A 22,524-nucleotide genomic window follows, 5' to 3' on the forward strand; every position below is an offset into this window, starting at 1 on the left:
TCAACCGGAAGGCGTCGACACCCGGCAGGGTGGAAGCCCTATTATAAGCAAAACATGGCTTACCGTGAGTCGGCGAATCCCCATGTATACCGGCAGCCGGGCGGGATGCTGAGTCCATCTGCATACAGTAAGGAAAAGGAGATTATCAGGTAAGTAATCTCTACATTTCCTAGCATGTAGCAGATGGACTCAAAACAAGTGGGATGTACAAAAGCTAGTCCTGGAATGGGCGGGAGGCTGCCCGAGGACCATGTAGGATTGCCCTCGCAAATGCTGTGTCCTCCCTGGTCTGAACGTCCAGATGGTAGAATCTGGAGAAGGTATGGAGGGAGGACCACGTCGCCGCTTTACATATCTCTGCAGGCGACAGCATCCTAGTTTCTGCCCAAGAGGCCGCTTGCGCTCTGGTAGAGTGAGCCTTGACCTGTAGAGGCGGTGGTTTTCCCGCCTCAGCGTAGGCTGCCTTGATAACTTCTTTGATCCAGCAGGTGATGGTTGGCCGTGAGGCCGCTTCCCTTTGCTTCTTCCCGCTGTGAAGGACGAACAGATGGTCCGTCTTTCGAACCGCTTCTGACATTTCCAAGTATCTGGCCAGTATTCTGCCGATGTCGAGATGACGCAGTATTCGACCTTCTTCTGACTTCTTCAAACCTGCCGTAGATGGCAAGGATATGGTTTGGTTGAGGTGAAAGTGTGAGACCACTTTGGGTAAGAAAGAAGGAACCGTGCGAAGATGGATAGCTTCTAGAGTGATTCTGAGAAATGGATCACGGCAGGAAAGTGCTTGTAGTTCTGAGATGCGGCGTGCTGAACACACAGCCAGTAAGAACACCATCTTCAAGGTTAACAAACGGAGAGAAGCCCTCGAAGGGGCCTGAAGGCGGATCCCGCTAGAAATTCCAACACTAGGTTGAGGTTCCACAAGGGCACTGGCCACTTCAGTGGCGGGCGAATGTGTTTGACTCCTTTCAGGAAACGTCTGGGTGTTTGGCAATGGTGTTGCCGTCACTCCTGGGACCGTAGCAAGACAGCGCTGCTACCTGAACCTTGATGGAGCTGAGGGACAGACCCTTCTGAAGTCCATCTTGTAGAAAGTCCAAGATGATAGGAATCTTAGCGGCATGTGAATTGGTGCTGTGGGAGTCGCACCAGTCTTCAAAAACTCTCCAGATCCTGATGTATGTCGGTGATGTGGAGAACTTGCGTGCTCGGAGAAGTGTATCTATTACCGACTCAGAGTATCCTCTTTTCTTCAGTCTAGCCCTCTCAATGACCAGACTGTAAGAGAGAATTGAGCTGGATCCTCGTGTAGGATGGGGCCTTGCCGCAGCAGGTCCCTGTGTGGAGGCAGGGGTAGAGGATTCCCTGCCAGTAGTCTTCTCATGTCTGCGTACCAGGGTCTTCTTGGCCAATCCGGGGCCACTAGTAGAACTAGGCCTCTGTGCCGCCGAATCTTGGGTATAATGGCACCCAGCAGGGGCCATGGAGGAGGGGGCCATGGCTGTACCAGGGCATCGATCCCCTAGGCTCGAGAATCCCGCCTGCGGCTGAAATATCTGGTTACTTGAGCGTTGGACCTGTCTGCTAGTAGGTCCATGCCCGGCATCCCCACTGATCCACGATCATCTGGAAAGCTGTGGGCGACAGCTGCCATTCCCCTGGAACCAGACTTTCTCTGCTGAGGAAGTCCGCCGTGGTGTTGTCCTTACCGGCGATGTGGACGGCGGAGATGTCCTGGAGATTTGCTTCTGCCTAAATCATCAGGGGAGTTATCTCTAGGGACACTTGTTGGCTTCTGGTTCCGCCCTGTCGATTGATGTATGCCACCGTGGTGGCATTGTCTGACATCACTCTGACCTCTCTATCGCGAAGTCTGTGGGCAAATCGCAGGCACGCTAGCCTGACTGCCCATGCTTCTAGTCTGTTGATGTTCCACCTTGAGTCTTCTCTGGTCCACCGCCCTTGGGCGGTGAGTTCCTTGCAGTGTGCTCCCCCCATCCGTTCAGGCTGGCATCTGTGGTGAGCAGAATCCAGGTTGGGGAGGACATTCTTGACCCCCGGCTCACGTGGCCAGGCTGCAACCACCACCGTAGCTGATTCCGCACTCTGGTCGGCAGAGGTAGGTGTATGGTGTAGTTCTGTGATTGTGGGCTCCATTGAGATAGAAGGGCGCATTGCAATGGTCTCATATGAGCCCGCGCCCATGGCACCACCTCCAGAGTGGATGCCATGAGGCCGAGGACCTGTAGGTAATCCCGAGCTGTGGGCCGGCTGGCGCTCAGCAGGACCTGCAGATGATTCCGGAGTTTTGACTTTCTCTTGGAGGTCAGGCTGACCTTGTCTTCTTGGGTGTCGAATTGGACCCCCCAGGTATTCCAGCGACTAGGACGGCTGTAGGGAACTCTTGTTTATGTTGACTACCCATCCTAGGCTCTCCAGAAGAGCTATAACTCTGTTGGTTGCCCGGTGACTCTCCTCCGGTGACTTTGCCCTGATCAGCCAATCGTCCAGGTAGGGATGGACGAGAATTCCTTCCTTCCTAAGTGCCGCCGCCACTACTATTATGACCTTGGTGAAGATCCGCGGCGCGGTGGCTAACCCGAAGGGTAAAGCTCGGAACTGGAAGTGCTGTTTCAGGACTTTGAAGCGTAAATAGCGCTGGTGATCCCGATGGATTGGGATATGTAAACAGGCTTCCGACAGATCTAGGGAGGTGAGAAACTCCCCTGGCTGTACTGCATTCTTGACAGACCGTAGAGTTTCCATGCGAAAGCTGGGGACCCGTAGGTATCGGTTGACTGACTTGAGGTCCAGGACGGGCCTGAAAGTGCCCTCCTTCTTGGGTACTATGAAATAAATGGAATAATGCCCAGAATTTATCTCCTCTGCAGGCACTGGGATTATGGCTTTTAGTGCCAGGAGCCTCCGTAAGGTCACTTCTAGTGCCGCCTTCTTGAGAGGCGAACAAGGAAATTCCACAAACTTGTCCGACGGGAGCCGAAGAAAATCCAGGAAATAACCTTATCGGATGATGGCGAGGACCCACTGGTCCGAAGTAATCTCGACCCACCTGCGGTAGAAGAGGGTGAGCCTGCCCCCTATGGCTGCTACCCCCGGATGGGTCGGCTGATTGTCATTGTGGGTTGCTGCCGGGACCAGAACCCGAGCCGGTTCTCCTCTTGTTGTGCTTAGCCCGAAAGGGCTGGTTCCTGGCCTGAGAACGAGGTGCTTGATAGTGAGCCCTGTAAGGGTTAAAGCGCTGAGAGTTTCTACCTCTGGATGGTCTAGAAAACAAACGCTGGTTCCGCCTCGACCTGTCTTCCGGCAGATGGGGTAATGGAGAGGCACCCCATTTGTTAGCCCAGTTCTCGAGATCGCTGCCGAACAGTAGGGATCCCTTGAAGACATTCTTGTGAGGCGCGTCTTGGAGGAAGAGTCGGCAGCCCAGTTGCGTAGCCAGAGCTGTCTCCTGGCTGCCACTGAGGATGACACTCCCTTGGCTGCCGTACGGACAAGGTCGGAGGCTGCGTCAGTGAGGAACGCGAGAGCTGATTCCATGTCTTCTCCCGGGGTGTTTCTCGCTTGTGATAAACAGGAACGCGTCACCATGGTGCAGCAGGTCGCGATTCTTAGGGACATGGCTGCCACCTCGAAAGCTTGTTTCAGAATGGTGTCCATGCGCCGGTCGTGTGCATCCTTGAGGGCCGCTCCCCCCCTCCACCGAAATTGTGGTGAGCTTCACAATTGCGTTAACTATGGCGTCTACCTTAGGGCACGCCAGCAGCTCCTTGGCTGCCGGGTCCAGAGGGTACATGCCTGACAAGGCCCGACCCCCTTTGAATGCGGCCTCCGGCGCAGTCCATTTCAGATCTAATAGCTGCTGTGCTGCTTGTAGGAGGGGAAAATGGTGAGCTGTTTGGCGCAGGCCCTCCAACACGGGGTTCATGTTAGGGTCCCCTGGGGTGTCCCGGCCCGGAATAGCCAGTTCTGATAGGCATTGTGAGACCAGGCCTGGAAGATCCTCTTTCCAAAAGAAGCGTCTCATGGTCAGATATGGTTCTATCTCCGAGGGAAGTTCTCCCTCCTCGGGGGCTCATCTTCCTCGGAGCAATCCGAATCCCCATACGTGGGGTTTCTGGGTGGCGAGTGGCCACGCCTATGTCTCGAGGTTCCAGGGGCCGGATCATTCGGAACAGAAAGGCCCATTCGAGGAGCAGACTGCATCTGGACAAAGGCGTGGATCCCCTTGAATAATTCCATCCAGGAGAGTGAAGCCGGATCTGGCCTTAGGGGCACCAGGTCTCTCGGGGTCCCTGGCTGCTCACCGCGGCCTGCTAAGTCCGGAGTGGTCCCTGAGGAACCGCTGGGCTGGGACCGGTCCTGTCCTGGAACTCCCATGGCCTCCTCACATTGGGCACAGAGAGTCTGCTTCCTCGCTCTGTGTGGCTCTGAGGTTGCATGCTGAGCAGAGGCTTAGAGCTCTTATGCCTGATTCTTGAAGTGCCGGCTCTGCGGACATATGGGCGTCTCTGATGCTCCATACACTTTACAATATGTATCGCCTACTAATATGAGCTTATCTTATGAGAGTGCGCTTATCAACCTGCGCTTAGCTGCGTGCGCCTATGAACGGGCGTCTTAGGAACGTGCACCTATAACGGGCGTCTAATGAGCGTGCGCCTAGCAACGGCGTCTTATGAGCGTGCGCCTATAACGTGCGCCTATCAACGGCAGCTTATGAATATGCGCCTATCTAGCAACGTGCGCCTAGCCCGCGTGCGCTTAGTGACGTGCGGCTAGGTAGCGAAGGCGAGTAGGCAGAAAAAATGGCGACCTCCTCGGCGGGCTGCCACTGAGGCAGGCCCTGCGAATCCTCACTTACTCGGAGACTACAGTAAAGATGTACACCTTACCTTGTCTTCGGCGCTTCCCGGCTGCGACCCGGGCGGTCTCCGGCTGCGGGGGGAGAGGGTGAGTACCTTCACCGCTGCACTCGAGAAAGTGCACCCGCTGCCTCTAGGCCGCTCCCGAACTCGTCTCGCTCGGGGGCGAAGTCCTCGCCGGGACAGAGGCTGCCTCTATGCCGCGCCCGAGCCCTTCACACTCGGGGGCTAGGTCCCTGCCGCGAGTCGGCCACCGGACCGAGGCTCCTACCTCCGAGGGACCACGGAAGTCAGCTCAGGAAACTCAACTGGGTGAGTGACCGACTGGTATCACCACAGAAGTGCGGGGCTAGTCTTCAGTAGGTTTTTCTTCTAGGAATTTAGTCGTTAGAATTTGGAAACACGCTCAGCGAGCGAGAGGTAGCTCCAAACTGCTTTGGAGACGGAAATTACTGAATTGCTACACTTCCTGTGGGGGTATATGTACCCGTGCTGACGTCAGATCAGTCTCCAACTGCTAGAACGAGCACACTATACCCACTTGTTTTGAGTCCATCTGCTACACGCTAGAAAATGATGCATTTCTGCAGTGAAGGAGAAAGCGGCACAGCAGCAGCATGGCTGACGGACAGTCCAGACCCCACCACTCCAAGAAGAAAACCACATCAACACTGCTTACTGGTGAGGATGGCAGCAATGCCAGGCCCTGCCAGTGAATGTGGACATGGAACCAAATGAGCTGGCTGGCACAGTTGAAAGGAATTCCAGATTTCACCAGGCATGGATGCAATGGAGCAGCACCAAGGAAAGTGATGCATCCAGAGGTACAATGGGCGAGATGGCAATAGTCAGGACTTCCATATACAAGTCGACAGAGAGAAAGATGTGGTCTGTCTGCCTGTGTCTCTCTCGCTGCGTATGGACAGGGCGTGTCTATGCCTCTCTGTGTCATGCGTTTTGCTGTTGGGTTTCTGCCTCTAGGTTTGGGGTATCTTTGTCTTGTTTCTTTCTGTGTATGGGTTAACTATGTATATGTTTGTCTGGGTGTGCAGTGTCTCTCTGTGAATCAGGTATTTGTTTATCTCTGTCTGTCAAGGTGTGTGTGTGTTTGTTTACTCCTTTCAACAACTTGAAAAGTTACAAAATGGGGGTTTCCAGCCATTGGTTGACAGTGTGGCTGCCTGATGGATACCCTTTACGTGTGTACGTGTGTGTGTGTGTGTGTGTGTGTGTGTATATATACACACACACACACATATACACACACACTTTGGAAAGCCCTAACAAATTGCATGAATGGAAAGTTTGTCCTTCAAGCGAAAAACATTTGCTCACCCGTAGTATAGAGTATGTTGTTGCTCACTTTTTTTGACATCACAATTCACCCAAAGTGCAGTTCTGTCTTTCTCAGAATTTTTCTGGTAGCAATCTCCAGAGCACAAGTACTGCTCCCAAGAAGGATCTGTTTTGGGTGTCTGTTCTTTTGATTTGTAATTTTTTAGATAGCGGAGCGCAAAAAATATACAAAGGTGTAAAGACTTTTACAAGGCGCTGTACTGTGTTTCTCCTCATTTAATTGCATTTTAAAACAGTAATAAAAACAAAGAACACAGTACCACCAAAATGACTCAACACCAGAAAAGAGAAACAAAACCAACAATGAACAAAATCACAAGAATTCTGCACAGCTAATAAGGTAATTTGTTCAAATGTAGAAAACTGAATGCAAGAAAATTAAGAATGTCAGTTTGCTCTGCATTTATGCTGAAGGGTCTCAGCTTGGGCTTACAAAATGGCTGACAGAGCTATTCAGAGCTTTTACGTTCTCAAGTGATGCATATAGGGAAAAATAAACCATGCTATAGTTACACAATGTTAGGTTCCATATTAGGAGCTACCACCCAAGAAAGATCTAGGCGTCATAGTGGATAACACATTGAAGGTATCAGTTCAGTGTGCTGCAGCAGTCAAAAAAGCAAACAGAATGTTGGGAATTATTAGAAAGGGAATGGTGAATAAAACGGAAAATGTCATAATGCCTCTGTATCGCTCCATGGTGAGACCACACCTTGAATACTGTGTACAATTCTTGTCACCGCATCTCAAAAAAGATATAATTGCGATGGAGAAGGTACAGAGAATGGTGACCAAAATGATAAAGGGAATGGAACAGCTCCCCTATGAGGAAAGACTAAAGAAGTTAGGACTTTTCAGCTTGGAGAAGAGACAGCTGAGGGGGGATATGATAGAGGTTTAAAATCATGAGAGGTCTAGAACGGGTAGATGTGAATCAGTTTTTTTACTCTTTCGGATAATAGAAAGACTAGGGGGCACTCCATGAAGTTAGCATGGGGAACATTTAAAACTAATCGGAGAAAGTTCTTTTTCACTCAACGCACAATTAAACTCTGGAATGTGTTGCCAGAAGATGTGGTTAGTGCAGTTAGTATAGCTGTGTTTAAAAAAGGATTGGATATGTTCTTGGAGGAGAGGTCCATTACCTGCTATTAATTAAGTTGACTTAGATAATAACCACTATTACTAGCAATGGTAACATGGGATAGACTTAGTTTTTGGGTACTTGCCAGGTTCTTATGGCCTGGATTGGCCACTGTTGGAAACAGGATACTGGGCTTGATGGACTCTTGGTCTGACCCAGTATGGCATGTTCTTATGGTCTTAAGTGCGTACATAAGCACTGGTGTGTGGATTTGTTTTTTAGGAAAAGAATTTGCTAATGATTATTTCTAAGTTGCTTTAGTATTAAAAATGGATAGACTTTGCTGAAAATGTAGCACCATTATAAATTCCCAGCATCAGCCTGATCCTCTTCAAAAGGATCTCTGCTTAAGGAAGAGAGCAGGAAAAACTAACTAGTTTTGATAGCTGAGCCACTTCTAGTAAGAGAGTTAGGAGAGGCTAGGTTTCTGTTAAGAAACCTTGGGAAAATGGGCAAAATGTAACAAAATAACTTTACCCCTAGAAAATGTATCTAAAATCACTTGTCCAGACTATTTCTGCAATCATTCTCCACTGTACTCTGGTATTTGGAAGAATAATCAGATTACAAGGTTCTTCTATCATATGACATGAAAGGCCTCATACTCAGATTTCCAGTCTATTAATCTGTTCAATGGCCTCCTGAGAAGGCAAGTGGAGAACAAGTGCCTCCCACGATAGATCTTAACAAAATGGTTTGATATAATGTGCTGTTGTCAATACAAAAGGTATCGCCAACTAACTTATATCCTGTCATCTACCATTTGCCAAACAGTATATTCAACAATTCAATATCGTAGTGCCATAAAACAAATCAAAAATTGTTGAGAAACAGGACTGCATCAGCAAGCCAAAGTCAACGTGCTCAGGAAAACCTCAGTGAACCGTCCGGTCTTTTCAATCATCTGCAGCCTGTGAGTAAGAAACACATACCATCCGGTGTTAGATAACATATCAATTTTTATGTGTGTTTTTTCTTTCTTGTTTATATTTTTCTTATTTTATAGTTTTTATAATTCCCTTTTGTTTCAAAAACAGAAACAGATCAATGGGGGTCACTCTTGAAGTTGATTCGGCGTGCAGTTAGAGCTTCTCTACATGCTGATACCCTTCTTGAGTATTGTCGCTTACAACGCATCCCACGGGGTTTAAGGATGATAAAAGAACCACATATATACAGAGAAGATCCGGAGTTTGTTCAAGACTGGAACGCCATACTCAATAAGTGCAGTCTAGATCTGATGATCTTAATCATCAAGACAGCACAGAATACACTGAACAACTGGCTAAATTGGATGAATCCATTAATAAATTCCGGTCAGATTTGAAACAAACCAACCTTGAAAAAATTCAATGTGATGAACGTGACTACACACAGGGTTACGTTTATCCATGGATGGATGAGACAAGAAACAAGATGAAACCGAACAAAGTCACTTTTGACTCAGGAAGTGACGAATCTTCTGGTGATGATTTATCAAATAAATCTAAGAGTAATACACTGAACAACTGGCTAAATTGGATGAATCCATTAATAAATTCCGGTCAGATTTGAAACAAACCAAACTTGAAAAAATTCAATGTGATGAACGTGACTACACACAGGGTTACGTTTATCCATGGATGGATGAGACAAGAAACAAGATGAAACCGAACAAAGTCACTTTTGACTCAGGAAGTGACGAATCTTCTGGTGATGATTTATCAAATAAATCTAAGAGTAATACATCGAGACGAGAGACTTCAAGTGATAATCGTTTTTTAGGCAGAGGGAGAGGACGCAATCGGTTCCAACGAGGGAGAAGAGGCAGGTGGACAGACGAGTCACAACAGTCTCGGCAGACTCGATCTCAGACACAACACAATCTTTGATTTTGAATCTTTCAGATATCTTATCAACTCAAACACAGTTACTGAATAAAAGGTCTGACATTCATTCCAACCCCGAAGGCAGATTTATTTTCACTTGCGACTGCACTTTTCAAGTTTGTGAGAAAACTATTTATTAAAATTTTTTCACACAACCACCAAGTGGTCTTGAATTGTCTTTGTTTCGAAACAAATCCACTTGGTGTCCTCCTGGTCCTCCGGATGCAGTTATTAACACCTTTTATCAAAAGATACTAGTTGATTTAAGATCTGAATTTGATCTAAGACCATATTCGAATCTATCAAGAGGAAGCATTAGCCCTCAAATCATTACGTACCAACACACAGTTGGTGATAAAACCTGCTGATAAAGGAGGTAAGACAGTTTTGATGAATCGAGCACAATATACTGCAGAAATTTGTAGACAACTGAGTGATCCGCGCTTCTATAAAAGAGTGTCAGACAATCCGACTGATTCTATCTTTGAAGAAATTGAACAGGTAGTAAAAACAGGGGTAGAAGTAGGTTTCCTAACATCACAAGAGGCTTCCTTTCTCATGCGGAAAAATTCTCAAGTTCCAGTGTTCTACATCTTGCCCAAGATTCACAAAGACATCAAGAACCCCCCAGGAAGACCGATAGTCTCCAGCAGAGGTTCACTCCTTGAACCTTTGTCCCAATTTGTTGATTTTTTCTTGGCACCGTTTGTTCAAAATCTACAATCATACATCAGAGATTCTCAACAACTTATACAATTGCTGGACACTTATCATAGAGATTGTATTGACTTTACATCTATACATTTGGTCACTCTGGATGTGGAAGCTCTGTATACAAACATCCCTCAGGAACAAGCGATTGAAATAGCACAATCATTTTTTGAAAAAAAGATTGAGACCCCATAGGTTACCATCCTATTTTCTGGTAGCCCTGACACGCATTGCATTAACAAAAAAATTTTTTGCATGGGAGGGTATGTTTTACCAACAAATTTGCGGTACGGCAATGGGGGCCACAATGGCCCCTGATATAGCCAATCTGTACATGGGCCATTTTGAAGATGAATGGATATACACAAACAACCCCTTTTCTCAACATATCAGTCTATGGAGGAGGTACATTGATGACATTCTCATTTTTTTGGACTGGATCAAAAGAGACCTTTCAAGATTTTCTAACATGGTTGAACAGTTGCAACTCACATTTGAAATTTACAGCAAACGACACACACATTGATTTTTTGGACATTCATATTTTAAAAACACAAACATGTTTTGAAACTACTTTATTTAGGAAACCAGTAGCTAGCAACACTCTGTTGCACTTTTCAAGTGCTCATCCACGATCATTAAAAGAGAATTTACCCACAAGTCAATTCTTTAGGCTGAGACGTCTGTGCACTACCTTGCCTGAATTTCAACATCAAGCAAAAGACCTATGGACAAGATTCCTCCAGAGAGGCTACCCAATCAAATGTATCAAGAAGGCATACATGAGGGCCAAATATACACATCGAGATTGGCTATTTTTGCCCCGAGATGATAAGGATAACAGACTTACATGTGTATTGCCTTTCTCTTCAATGACATCAAAGATTAAACATTTGATTTATCGCAATTGGAATATAGTACAATTGTACCCAGAATTTCAAGAGTTGCCTAGATTCACTTATACTCGTGGAGTGAATCTTAAAGATCAGCTAGTGCATTCAGACTCTTCTGTACGGGATCTTGGTTTACATTCAGGATCCCATTCTCAATGTGGGTCTTGCACTGTCTGTCATGTAATGATTGTAACTTCGGTGTTACATTTCTCCAGACTGAACAAAAATATTTTTCTACATCACAACACAGATTGCCTCTCCACAGGTATCATTTACATTATACAATGTCCATGCAAATTATGCTATGTTGGAAAAACAAAAAGATCATTGAAGACACGGCTAATTGAGCATCGCTCTTGTATCAACACACAAAAAATTACTGCCCCAATGGTTACTCACTGCCTCAATTTTTCACACACTTTTGACGAGTTAAGAGTGTGTGTGCTTGAACAGCTCACTCCGTCATGGCGGGGAGGCGATTTTGACAAGAAGCTCCTTCAAGCTGAACAAAGATGGATTCACAGTTTGGATACTGTCCATCAGCGTGGCCTTAACAAAAATTTGGAATATAATGTCTTTTTATAATTTAACTTGTGTATTCCATATAGAGACTGACATGAACGGAGGTTATAGCCATGATTGTTGATTTTTTCGGATAGCGTCTAGCTTCCATAGTGACAGAGAACATCGGATGACGTCATCACGCCCGCAAAAGCGTGGGCTATTTAATTTTCAACACCGGATGATCGCGGTCTCTAGCCCGGCACTGTACAGAGGAACATTTGGAGACTTTGCGTCCCGTTTCAAAGAGGTGGTGATACCATTGCAAGTTAAGTATTCAGTTTTTTACAGCTTTTGGTTATTTTAGCATGACTGCCTGTTCCTTTTTTAGAGTGTAATTTTGGAACTCTCTGAGTCCTGAAGAAGCAGTCGCTGGCTGCGAAACACGGCCGCTGTCGAGTCATTGTTTGACATCATTGAAATTGAAATTGGGCTACACATGCCTTGACCGGTAAAAAGAAGGATACCTTGACCAAGAAGGACACTGATCCTATGAGTCGTTTAGAAAAATAGCGATTCATGATCATTACCCTATTTGAAACAAAAGGGAATTATAAAAACTATAAAAGAAAGAAAAAACACACATAAAAATTGATATGTTATCTAACACCGGATGGTATGTGTTTCTTACACACAGGCTGCAGATGATTGAAAAGATCGGACGGCTCAGTGAGGTTTTCCTGAGCACGTTGACTTTGGCTTGCTGATGCAGTCCTGTTTCTCAACAATTTTTGATTTGTTTTATGGCACTACGATATTGAATTGTTGAATATACTGTTTGGCAAATGGTAGAAGACAGGATATAAGTTAGTTGGCGATACCTTTTGTATTGACAATATAATAATTTTTTTGATAGGTTCGCAAGAATTGCTCTTTGTTTTGTGTCATTTGATATAATGTGCTCCATGACTGGAGACTTATCGCTACAGAGCCAAATGGGGTCATCTCTCATCTTCTACTTGTAGTGCAGGTGATTGCCCTTGCAAGACATTATTTTCAGAGTTGTATGTTGTCTTCAGGGAAGTAGAAAGCCAGGAACCTCTGCTGTACAATCAATGAGATATTTGTTTGCTGCACTATACTTATCCTATAATTTTGTTCATCTTAATAGTGGATTTGCCCCAGCAACATGTACGGTGGTTTCCAATTTCCAGAATGTCTAGTATGATTTTAAGTGCTTTTGTGCAGTACTAACTACCGGTAAATCTTGACTCACAAGACAGGATAGATTACAAGGTAACTAGTGTCTTTAGAGAAGCTCTCCTGCTTATGGCAGGACCCATACTATGGGTAGACAGGACATTCCCCCTCTCCCAGCACCCGCCCCTTACAAAAGATACCTATACACACACCCAAATAAATACACAAACACACATGAATGGAATCAAAATAGGCTGCAGCTTTATTAGCAAAATATAACAGGAGCTCAAGCTGGCTATCCACCGACTGACAATCCCACAACGATCATCTGCCGCTATACAGCAAGATGAGCAACCCAGGCCGCACGGCCTGTAAGCCACTGGTTCATCAGAAACCTGGGCACCCACGATCCCTGCCACCAACCAGCAAGGAGCCGTGCTTGTTGGCACAACTGTACCCAATTGTTCCATCCCCCAATTTCCAGACATGGTCATCTGTTCAAGCCATCAAACATTCAGCATCCCGCTGAACTAAAAACCAGCTAGGGCAACCCACCCAATAACATACCTCCCTCGCCGAGGCAAAATCTTTGTAAAGCAGGCAGGGAAACTAGTTTTTTCCCCTGACCTCTTCCAGGGGGGGGAACCAATCCTCCCAGGGGCAGGATCAGGATCCACACAAACACAAAAACTCACAAACATTTGACTCTCAAAACTTCTTACCCAGTCCCTGAGACAACCCCTGCCAGACTGGTTGGGAACTGGCCAGGAAGTCTGCCTCTCTCCCTATCAGCAGGTTTTGGGATCAAAATAGTGGGAGTCACTCCAACAAGCTCCTTCCTCCTCTTCCTACTTTTATACAGGCTGGCTGACCAATCTAAGCAGTCTCACTGAAGGTGCTAGTCTGGGATGGTCTGCCAACTCCTATCTCAAATTATAAGGTAGGGACAAATAAACAAACAGGGGGGGGGGGGGGGGGACACCTACAGAGGGCCTACACACATTTCCAAGAAAAACCTTGTCATATTCAGGTCAGTTCAAGACAAATGGCCATTTCTTTTCTTTAAAGCAGTTGACCATTCTAGATGGGGGTGCTTACAGAATTTCTGCCCAAGAAAAACTGTTAGTTACACCTTGTGAGTTTCTACATATATGCAGTTATAGTTAGAGAAACAGCGATATCTTCTCCAGTCCCCTTGGCCTCCCCCAGGACATGCTCCAGTACTTGCTAGTCATGCTCCCACACCCTCTCCTTTGGCCATCTCAGACCACAGGTGCAAACAATTCAGCAGCAGCAGTCTGGCCAGAAGGGAGACACTGAGGCAGCTTGGCAGCATTCTATCACAGGCCCAGCTGTTTCAGACTGCTGTTGGGGAGGGCTGGTCAGGTTATATTCTGGAGTTGCTGGGGCTCTTTAATTAGGTGCAGGCTTGCTCTCTTCCTCTTATCTGCTTATGCCCCTCTTCTTCCCTCTTCTGCACAGAACCATGGTTTTAAAAGTAGCCCATGTGCCTATAAGTAAAAAAATCACCTGAGCTAAAGAATTCCAAATTATCCCCATCAACTGAAAAGAAGGTTGTTAATACAAACAAAATATGCACTTTGAAATGTCTGTATGGCAATGCCAGAAGTCTGAGAAGTAAGATGGGAGAGTTAGAATGTACAGCAGTGAATGATGAGATTGACATAATTGGCATCTCAGAGACCTGGTGGAAGGAGGATAACCAATGGGACAGTGCTGTATTAGGTACAAATTATACCGCAATGATAGGGAGGATCAACTTGGTGGGGGTGTAGCACTTTATGTCTGGGAGGGTATAGAGTCCAACAGGATAAAGATCATACAAGAGACTAAATGCTCAGTAGAATCTATATGGGTTGAAATCCCATGTATGTTGGGTAAGAGTATAGTGATAGGAGTATACTACCGTCCACCTGGACAAAATGGTCAGACAGATTATGAAATGCTAAGAGAAAATCAGGGAAGCTAACCAATGCGGCAGTGCAGCAATAATGGGAGATTTCAATTACCCCAGTATTGACTGGGTAAATGTAACTTCCGGACATGCTAGAGACATAAAATTCTTGGATGGAATAGATGACTGCTTCGTGGAGCAATTGGTTCAGGAACTAACTAGACAGGAAGCTATTTTGGAATTAATTCTTAGTGGAATGCAGGATTTGGTAAGAGGTAACAGTGGTGGGGGCCCTTGGCAATAGTGATCATAACATGATCAAATTTGAATTGATGACTGGAAGGGGGCACAATATGTAAATCTACAGCTCTAACACTAAACTTTCAAAAGGGAAACTTTGATAAAATGAGGAAAATAGAAAAAAACTGAAAGGTGCAGCTGCAAAGGTTAAATGTGTACAACAGGAGTGGACAAAGTTTAAAAATAGAATCTTAGAAGCTCAGTCCAGATGTATTCCATGCATTAAGAAAGGTGGGAGGAAGGCAAAACAAGTACTGGCATGGTTAAAATGAGAGGTGAGAGACTATTTTATCCAAGAAAAAAAAAACCCTTTTAAAAAACTGGAAGGATCTATCTGAAGAAAATAGGAAAAAACATAAGCATTGTCAAGTTAAGTGTAAAACATTGATAAGGCAGACTAAGAAAGAATTTGAAATGAAGTTGGCCATAGAGGCAAAAACTCATAATAAAAACTTTTTAAAATATATCCGAAGCAAGAAACCTGTGAGGGAGTCGGTTGGACCGTTAGATGACGGAAGGGTTAAAGGGGCTCTTAGGGAAGGTAAGGCCATTGAAGAAAGACTAAATGAATTCTTTGCTTCTGTTTACACTAATGAGGATGTTGGGGAGATACCGGTTCCAGAGATGGTTTTCAAGGGTGATGATTCAGATGAACTGAACCAAATCACTATGAATCTGGAAGATGTAGTAGGCCAGACTGACAAGCTAAAGAGTAGCAAATCACCTGGACCAGATGGTATGCACCCCAGGGGTCTGAAGGAATTAAAAAATGAAATTTCAGATCTATTAGTTAAAATGTGTAACCTATCATTAAAATCATCCATTGTACCTGAAGACCAGAGGGTGGCCAATGTAACCCCAATATTTACAAAGGGCTCCAGGAGCGATCCAGGGAACTATAGAGCAGTGAGCCTGACTTCAGTACCGGGAAAAATAGTTAAAACTATTGTAAAGACCAAAATCACAGAGCATATAGAAAGACATGTTTTAATGAAACACAGTCAGCATGGATTAACCCAAGGCAAGCCTTGCCTCACAAACCTGCTTCATTTTTTTTGAAGGGGTTAATAAACATGTGGATAAAGGTGAGCCAGTAGATGTAGTGCATTTGGATTTTCAGAAGATGATTGACAAAGTCCCTCATGAGAGGCTTCTAAGGAAACTGAAAAGTCATGGGATAGGAGGCGGTGTCCTTTCATGGATTACAAACTGGTTAAAAGACAGGAAACAGTAGGAGAAATGGTCAATTTTCTTAGTGGAAAAGTGTAAACAGTGGAGTGCCTCAGGGATCTGTACTCGGACCGGTGCTTTCCAATATATTTATAAATGATCTGGAAAGGAATACAAGTGAGTTAATCAAATTTGCAGATGATACACAGTTATTCAGAGTAGTTAAATCACAAGCGGATTGTGATAAATTGCAAGAGGACCTTGAGAGACTGGAAGACTGGGCATCCAAACGGCAGATGAAATTTAATGTGGACAAGAGCAAGGTGTTGCATATAGAGAAAAATAATCCATGCCATAGTTACACGATGTTAGGTTCCATATTAGGAGCTACCACCCAGGAAAAAAAGATCTAGGCATCCTAGTGGATAATACATTGAAATAGTCAGCTCTGTGTGCTGCAGCAGTCAAAAAAGCAAACAATGTTAGGAATTATGAGGAAGGGAATGGTGAATAAAACAGAAAGTGTCATAATGCCTCCTTATCTCTCCATGGTGAGAACGCATCTTGAGAACTGTTTACAATTCTGGACGCCGCATCTCAAAAAAGATAGTAGCAATGGAGAAGGAACAGAGAAGGGCAACCAAAATGATAAAGGGGATGGAACAGCTCTCCTATGAGGAAAGGCTGAAGATGTTAGGGCTGTTCAGCTTGGAGAAGAGACGACTGAGGGTGGGATATGATAGAGGTCTTTAAAAACATGAGAGAGGTCTAGAACGGGTAAAAGTGAATTGGTTATTTACTCTTTCAGATAATAGAAGGACTAGGGGGGCACTCCATGAAGTTAGCAAGTAGCACATTTAAGACTAATCAGAGAAAATTATTTTTCACTCCATGCACAATTATGCTTTGGAATTTGTTGCCAGAGGATGTGGTTAGTGCAACTAGGATTAACAAAGGTTTGGATAAGTTCAAGGAGGAGAAATCTATTAACTGCTATTAATCAAGTTGTATTATAGAATAGCCACTGCTATTACTAGCATCTGTAGCACAAGAACTACTTAGTGTTTGGATACTTGCTAGGTACTTGTAGCCTGTATTGGCCACTGTTGGAAACAGGATGCTGGGTTTGATGGACCCTTGGTCTGACCCAGTATGGCAATTTCTTATGCTCTTACATTCTACCCTCTCTATCATGTGATAGCTTCTACTCCTGCCAAGTACTGACACAGGAAGACTGTCTTCCACCCCTCAGCTGTGCAATCAAATGCCTTTTCCCAACACTCCCCTCTTACCCTGGACACAGTAGGTACAGTTAGTCCTCTGGCAGCATGACAGAGCCTGCACTCACAGTCCCTACTCACTGGCTTTTTGTTTAAAGTCAGAAACCTGTACCTAGGCTGGGGGAAGAAGAGGGGACATAGGAGATGTTGGGCACTATGGGGTTTATGAGAGCTTACTATCTCTCTGCACCATGCTCCAGGATACTGCTGGAGAGTGCAGGAAATCTTGTGCGAATTTAACAGAGAAAAGTTACCAACAGAAGGAAGTAAGAACTTTAAAAGTAGAGAGTCCATTCTGGTAGTTTACTGCAATTACACTGCATCATTACTGATCCTAAGCTATATGCCAGCTTCACTGAAAGAAAGCCAGTCAGGCCAGCCAAATGACAGCTGGTTGACAACCTTAGCCACCACTAAATCAGGACCAAGCCTAATGAATGTGTGTATATTTGTAGACAGATGCCCATATAAGCATGTATACACATCTACATAAAACAAAAATATTTCATCTCATCAGCTTTAATACTGTTTGGCTTATGCTGTATATTCAGATATGTACTGTGGTCTCTTCTGAGTTGCATAATTAATCACGATACATATAGAAACATACATAACCTAAAATGGCAGATAAAAACCTATAAGGCTCACAGTCTGCACATTTTCCTTATATAATAATAATACTGCAAGCTACTCTTGATCACCAACTTTGCCTTTGATTTTCCAAAGTCCATGTGTAATTGTCCCACACTCTCTTGAATTGCAGTACTATTATTCAGCCAGTTATAAACAAACTAAAAATGATGCACGTAAAAAATATATGTGCGACTTACCTTATTGAAAACTTGCAAACTATCCATCCTCTAAACAGCTTTAAAAAAATGGGCACATCTACTGGTTAAAGATATATACCATTTCTACAAAATAAACTCTAAAATGCATAAAATCCTGATATTTCATAAGTGCTGAATAAGACAATATGTTTTGCAGCAGGTATGTCCTAGTGTTTAAGAGAGTCACTGTAAACACACAAGTTTAACTTGTGACAGCTGTAAGTAGTAAGACACCAACATTGCCCATTACTGTGCATATGATTTGACACATAAGGCTGTTTCTTATTCACAGCTGCATAAACCAAGCATAATTCCAACTTTTGTATAAATTTACCATTCTAATTTTTTCTTTAAACTCTCTCAAAGTATTCTAGCTGAAAACAATGAAAAAAAAAACAAAAATAAAAACATTGTACCATGAAGTTTTAAGAAAGGTTTGAATCATGTCCAAAAAATGTAAATAAAATAATTGGTAATTGTCAATTTTAATTTAAACAGACCCATTGACCACGATAGCAGCAATAGTAGTACACCTCATTTTAAACAAAATGTGTACAGAAATGGGAAAAGAAACATTTCCACAAAACTACAGAATTAAGCATGCCTACTGAAGCCCCAAAACATGGCAAGAAATAGCTTACTTTACATTTACAGAACTGAGCAGAGGCGTTTGTACGCTAGGGAGTCAAAGTCATGGGGCTAGCAAGCAACATTTGCTCTACCCTACTGTAGGGACTGCATCAGGCTGAAACCTAACCAGTGAACATGTGCTCCTGAAAGGGGCTAAGTCCTACCTGTTCCTGTGAACACATGGGAAGCGGCTGACAGCAGAAAACCATGAGCTAAAGAGCTGCCGCTCCCAGTTTCGCACTTGCTTGACGTCAGCCAGCTTCTGAGTGACGGGGGGAAGCTATTACTACTAACCATTTTTATAGTGCTACTATTTTAAATAAGTAAATAGGCAGCATAGTACAAATATACATAAGAGACAGTCCCTTTTCCATGACGTTCACCACCTAGTTACGTCAGAGACCAGACAAATAAATACATAGGAAGAGGTAGGGATAAGGTTTAAAGTCAGAACCGTAGCTGAGTTTAATTAAAGTCAGGGATGCCGAGATCCGTAGTCCAACCCCACCAGAACCGGCTATTGCCCCCAGGCTTCCTGTGTGCCCCCTTAGCAGCAGGCAGCGTCTGACTGGGCTCACAGGTCCTTGGGAGCAAAGCCACGGTAAAAGTGCCATCGTTTCTGTTTCGTGGGTCGGATTGAGTCCCGGGGTTTGATGCCAGGGAGCATCAGCGCCGCATCTCCAACACTTGCCCCTGAGAGGGAGGGATCAAAAACTGGGAGCACGGGGCAGAGAAAGCACCATGAAAGGCAAGACGTGGGAGAAGAGACAAGACAAGCCCAGCCCTCCTCCTCCCAGGGTTTGCCCAGAAATACTCGAGTTTTCTCCATTTTGTGTCTAAGCGAAGAAAAGAAATGCGGCTGGGCGGGAAAAGGACGAGCCCCGAACCAGTGAAAGGGAGGAACTCAGCCTCTCAACGCTCCTAATGCATATTGCATCATTCCCACCATGCCGCCTTCAGAGCGAAAATAAACGTGGAGCCCGCGCAAAGTCACCTCAAAGAAATCCAGGGCTGCTACACAGTAACACTCGGGCCCAAAGAAATAAAGGAAACGAAGCATCTCAAACGCCTCCTCTATGCTTTTGCGCGACAGCTAAAAAATTACCCGGGTTCCTCAACTATGGTATTCCCCCTTTTTTGATCCGTGCCGGGCCACGTTGCACACCCAGATGAAAGCATCGGTGCCAGAGAAAAGCGGGAAGAGATACTGAGTGCGGAGGGACTCCGGATGATGCGCAGGAAATGAGGTGGCCAGCTCGGGCGCCTTACCTGCCCAGTCTCCTACCGCCGCTGACGAGCTTTGTGTGTACAGCGCTACGTCCACACCGGGCTCAGCCGCCGGAATGTGTGTGAAGGGGAGAGTCGCGGGACGCTGTGAGCAGGGCGGGGGGCCGGAAGGTTGTAACTGAGCCCCTTCCCGTACACGACAGATTAACTTCCCAGCAACCCCTCCTATCTCTCGCTGAATGAAGCCAGCGGCTACAAACGTTGCATCAGATCCTCCGCCGAGCATTGTGGGGAAGGAGGAGGTGCCCGCCAACGAAAGGCGCCCTTAACAGCAGCGAGGAGGACGGAAGGAGTGTTCACCCGCAATTAACCTGCGGGTTGGTATCGGGTCGATGGCGTAAAGTGCGCGCACGGTTAGCCCACATTTGGACGCGCTAGCTTTACCCCTTATAATAGCGCGTCGAAAACGCGGATCGCCGCCCCCCTCCCCCCTTCCGAAACTGATAGCGTCGGCACCATGCAAATGCATGTTGATGGCCCTGTTAGGTATTCCCACGCGATTCACTAAGTAAAATGTGCAGCCAAGCCGCACATTTTACTTTCAGAAATTAGCGCCAAAGGTAGGCATCAATTTCTGCCAGCACCGGGAAAGTGAACATAAAAGCAGTGAAAACTGCTTTTCTGTACACCCTACAACTTAATATCATGGCGCTATTAAGTCAGAGGACCCAAAGTAAAAAATAATTAAAAATTAAAAAAAAAACAATTTTAAAATCGGCTCACGGGTCGAAAACCGGACACTCAATTTCGCCAGCGTCCGGTTTCCAAACCCGTGGCTTTCAGCGGGTTTGAGAACCAACGCCGGCAAAATTGAGCATCAGCTCTCAAACTCGCTGACAGCTGCCGCTCCTGTCAAAAAAAGAGACGCTAGGGACACACTAGTGGCCCTAGTGCCTCTTTTTACCACGGGCCCTCATTTAAATACTGAATTGCGCGCACAGGAGAGTGGCGATATTGTCGGAGGCCCCAAAATTTAAAAAAAATTTAAAAACCTGGCTTTACAAGCAAGCATTTTACAAAGAGAGCAGTGGATAGTGGAATATGAATTCTGGCAGCAGCACAGCAGCACGCAGCACCTTTAAGATCAATTAGCTCTTTATAAAAAAATCATACTTCATGATAGAGCTATATATATATACAATTATAACTAAGAAGCGATGAAAAGGACATGATCTTTAACTTTTGCAAATAGTCTTTATTACGTAAAGAACTTATTGGCACTTCCTATAGTTTGAAAGCTGTATAAATTAATTCAAAGATGTATATATGTGCCTCACTGTAAACCGTTGTGATGGTATACTACTTAATGACGGTATAGAAAAGATTTTAAATAAATAATAAAATAAATAATAATAATAAAAAAATTTCAATCGGCCGGCAGCCTGCGGGTCGGAAGACGGACACTCAATTTAGCCGTCGTCTGTTTTCCGAACCCGTAGCTGTCAGCGGGCTCGAGAACTGACGCCAGAAAAATTGAGTGTCGGCTGTCAAACCCACTGACAGCCGCCACTCCTATCAAAAAGGAGGTGCTAGGGACGCGCTAGTGTCTCTAGCGCCTCCTTTTACCGCAGGCCCTCATTTGCATATTGTTTCTTCCTGAATTGCGCGCCCAGGAGAGTGGCCTGGGCACGCATTGGGAGAGCGGGCGGTCGCCTGCTCTCCCACAGGTTTTTCTGTATCGGCCCGTATGTTGGCCCAAATCCTATATTCAGGTTTAGCGCCAGAGGACAGGGCTTAGGGGGAACACTGGTAGAAAATGGAGATGTGAGAAAAGTATAATTGATGCCACCAACACTAGGTTGGCCAACTTTTCCATGGACGGTACAGAGGCACCCACCAAACCTGAGGTGCAGGCCGGGGAAGAGAGCTGTGTTACATTTTTTTTTTTTTCGGGGGGGGGGGGGGGGGGATGCTATTATTAATCCAAGTTCTTTCTTCCTGTAGACTGTTTTCAAAACAGTCTACAGGACATTAACAATTTCAATCATTATCACACACACCAACCACAGCTTCTATTTATTTATTTATTAACATTTATAAATCACTTTCCTGATTTACAGCTAAAACCTTTATGCTGCATGTACATCCCACCTCCTTACCCCCCTCTCTTCCTAACATAAGAACATAAGAAAATGCCATACTGGGTCAGACCAAGGGTCCATCAAGCCCAGCATCCTGTTTCCAACAGTGGCCAATCCAGGCCATAAGAACCTGGCAAGTACCTCACATGCTTCAAAAGAATACAGCACTGTCTTCCCATACACCCGGGGCATTCCTATTCCAACTGATAAAATGCAACAATGTCATTGGTAATAGAAGTATCATTATCAAGTGACTGTTCTGTGGACTGTATGGAAAGAGAGAAGATTTTTAAGTATCAAATGATTCAGTCAGAGACCAAGAAAATGTTGCAGTTGTAGAATTTGTCCTAATAGTATTGGATGCCACTAGCCCGATTAAAAAGAACTTTCAGGAATAATTAGGTAAGGAATGGAGGATATCATAATTCCTCTGTATTGCACCATGGTGACACTGCACCTAGAGGACTGTGTGCAG

General features: G+C 45.1%; 1 protein-coding gene across 1 annotated transcript in view; it reads right to left on the reverse strand.

The window, feature by feature from the left end:
- The window catches only part of SLC7A1 (solute carrier family 7 member 1), a 161,629-nt gene extending 141,344 nt beyond the window's left edge, over positions 1-20,285 (reverse strand). The window contains exon 1 of the mRNA XM_029602620.1: positions 19,951-20,285. The gene's annotated coding sequence lies outside the window, so the exon portion shown is untranslated. The remainder of the gene's footprint in view (positions 1-19,950) is intronic.
- Between the last annotated feature and the right edge of the window lie 2,239 nt (positions 20,286-22,524).

The sequence above is a fragment of the Rhinatrema bivittatum genome, chromosome 5, assembly GCF_901001135.1.
Source record: "Rhinatrema bivittatum chromosome 5, aRhiBiv1.1, whole genome shotgun sequence".
NCBI lineage: Eukaryota > Metazoa > Chordata > Amphibia > Gymnophiona > Rhinatrematidae > Rhinatrema > Rhinatrema bivittatum.